The 3,187-nt window shown below is 42.9% G+C and overlaps 2 pseudogenes; one reads left to right on the plus strand and one right to left on the minus strand.

Annotated features, from left to right (window-relative positions):
* Nucleotides 1-1,287, minus strand: part of LOC101586583 — an 8,043-nt pseudogene extending 6,756 nt beyond the window's left edge.
* Nucleotides 1,288-1,813: 526 nt separating this feature from the next.
* The window catches only part of LOC101586979, a 92,462-nt pseudogene continuing 91,088 nt past the window's right edge, over nt 1,814-3,187 (plus strand).

The raw sequence follows: 3,187 nt of genomic DNA on the forward strand, positions 1-3,187 counted from the left end.
CCTTTCCTTTTTTTTTTTTTTTTTTTTTTTTTCTAGAACTGGGCATTGAACTCAGGCCCTTACACTTTTCAGGCAAGCATTTACTCTACTGAGCTATCTCCCTGGTCCTTCATTCCCTTTTCAAAGTCATGAAGGATTGCTGCAGGATCACTATCAGAGAAAGTTGAAACAGGCACATCAATGATTGCAATGCTGTCATCCTCACGAATGTCAGCCTCCTCCGTCACAGGCAGGAGGTAAGGCTCTCCATCATGAAAGGAATTTACAGGGTCCTCAGAATCCAAGAAGTACATGTCTCCATGGTAAATGGTGCTCTTGGGCATGAAGTATTTGTAAATCCAGGCTCCACCAACAATAAGTCCTGACAAGACATCCCCCACCCCGCCCGCAGAGTAGGAATTTCTGCCACCTTCCAGGAACCCCCAGACCCAGTCCCAGCCCAGGTCCGGTGAGTGTGTGGAGAGCTTCCTGCTACCCTGGGCCAGCAGGACCAGTCCCAGCCCAGGAGCAGCGTGGGCTGGACCCTCTCCCACCCCCTTGGGCCACCCCCTACCACTCCGCAGTACCTCCCCCACCCTGCCCACCTAGTAGGAATTTCTGCCACGTTCCGAGAACCCCCAGACCCAGTCCTAGCCCAGGTTCGGTGAGTGTGTGGGAGAGCTTCCTCTTCCCCCTACTTCACCTTCCCCCCTCCAGGCACAGCTCAGGCCTGGCATACACTCCTTGGGTGTAACCCTGCAGCTGCAATCCCTGCAGAGAGTGTAGAGGATAGATCCACCCAGCTAGTCCAGGAGCAGAACATCTTGCCACAAGGGCACAACAGATTCATCCTCAAGGGCAGAAGCAGAAAGGAGCTGATCACAGCAGCCAGACCCAAGTCAGACGCAGCTGGATAAGTCCAAACTTTGTAGAGCTGCACCTGAACTTCAGTACATACGAAGGTTATAACTACAGCAAACATCTACAACAAAGGGCAGAGGACAGTGCTGCACAAAGTGATGAGAAGGAAGAAAATGCAACCTCAGAACCCAAGCCCACCTGTAACAAGTGCAGAGGACACTAACACAGAAAAAAATTGGAAACAATAAGTCCTGACAAGATGAATGAAAGGCTTAAAAGAGTAACCATACATCTTCCAGAGATGTGCTCATTTCCTTGGGTGGCAGCTTGCAATTCCTTGCCAGTCAGGATCTGTGCTCTTACTGTGTGACTCACGAGGGCCTCCACATCTTGCTGTACCACCTCCTTTTGCACCCCTGCAAGTGCGTTGAAACTGACTGTCACCATGGTGTATCTTCTGGTTATGCAGTAAGGCATGGTTGGATTCAGTGTTCCAGGCTGCAGGTTGTAGGAGATCACACTTTCCCAAACACTCCCTAGATTCTCACCAGTCTGCCTAATATGACTGCAAACACAGGTCTGGAGATATACAGCACTCCTAAGCTTGGTGGGATACTGTTGGAGGGTCTATGGAGATACTGGAAGGGAAGAGGCCCTTGCACAATTATATCTGGTAATCTGAACAACTAATTTAAAGATAGCATCATGTAACACAGCAAGCATTGTTGGATTCCTATTACTTTATTTAAGGAAGTCTTGTATCATTTTCTAATGCTACTTTTTTATCTATCACTGTTTTGTATTCTTTAATTTTCTTAAAAAGTGGGCAAAAACAATACATCATTGAAAGACAGAATCCAGCTAAACAGATCCTCATATCAACAACAAACCTCACTCTATTTAACCTCAACTCTCATCACCCAAAAAAAAAAAAAAAACTTTTTTAAGGAACATGAAAAAACAAAGCAACAAAATGGTCCCAAAGATTCCCAGCTCTCCCAAAGAAGGCCCAAGATGTATCTGTGGAAAGGAAAGCAAATCCCAGACAGGTAAGTGTATGAAGTGATTAAAAAGGAAGTTTAAAAAAAAACCCAGCAAGTTCAAAGCAGACATGACCCACAAAACAGTGGAACTAACATAGAAGTTCAGCAACGTGGATATAAGAAACACACACATCAAAAATTGGAATAGATGTCAAAAATGATTCCAAACATGAATGCCATATTTATCAGTGACACAGATGCCATAAAAAGGTACAAATCACAAATCCTGTTTATATATGAATTCTATATAAACAATTATATAGAATTCATAAATAGCATAAATGACCAATGTGAAGACAGGGTTACAGAAACCAAGGACAAATTGAAAACCCATGATGGTTTACTCAGAAGATTTAAAAAGGTAGGAAAGGGCCGATGAGATGGCTCAGTGGAATAAGCACTTCCCTGGCAAGTGCAAGGGCCTGAGTTCAATCCCCAGTTCCACCAAAAAAAAAAAAAAAAAAAAAAAAATTAAAAAGGATAGGAGAACAAGGAAAACTCATCCAATAGTAACTAGATAACACCACAAAGACTAACCTTAGACTACCTGGAGTCAGAGATAAATTAGAAGACAGTATACATACATGGAATAAAAATTCTATTTGCAGAAAACCTTCCAGTATGAGGAAAAAACTCAACATAAGCAGGATCTGCAGTACACCAAATCACTGCAGTGATAAAAAGAAGCTCCCTATTACCTATCACAGTAAAAGGCCAGCCAAATAGCTCAACAGATTAAAGTGCATGGAAGCAGGTACAGGGGTCAGGAGTTCGATCCCTGGGCCTGCCGTGCCAGGGTGCGCTGAGACAGCAATTGAGAATGGGCAAGGTGGCATGCACTTGTAATCCCATCACTTGGAAGGCTGTAAACAGGAGAATCACAAAGCAATGGTTGTGACTCATCCAGATAGCTGACACTGACAAAAGATCTACAAATTGCTATACAGGGTTTCAGGGTAAATACTGAGGGGATTTGACTGACCTTGTCAGATACAAAAGTTACATTTCTTGTTATATAGGTCTTGCTTTATCTTGGTCTTAACCATCCAGCAGAAAAGTATAAACATGAGATATAAAAAGTAAAGTCATATTAATACGCTGAACTGTAAAAGGCCCAAGTCAACAACTTCTGACATTGCCAATTCTGCGGATAACCCACTATTATTATGGACTACTGGACTATATTGGATTATTTTGCTGAATACACACACCTACAATATTTGAATAGCAATGGAATACCCATCTCTGAAAAACCTAAACAAAAACAGAGGATATAAATGAAGTACCATTTTGTAGTGAAAAAA

This window comes from Octodon degus, unplaced genomic scaffold (assembly GCF_000260255.1).
Source record: "Octodon degus isolate 3935 unplaced genomic scaffold, OctDeg1.0 scaffold00013, whole genome shotgun sequence".
Lineage (NCBI taxonomy): Eukaryota > Metazoa > Chordata > Mammalia > Rodentia > Octodontidae > Octodon > Octodon degus.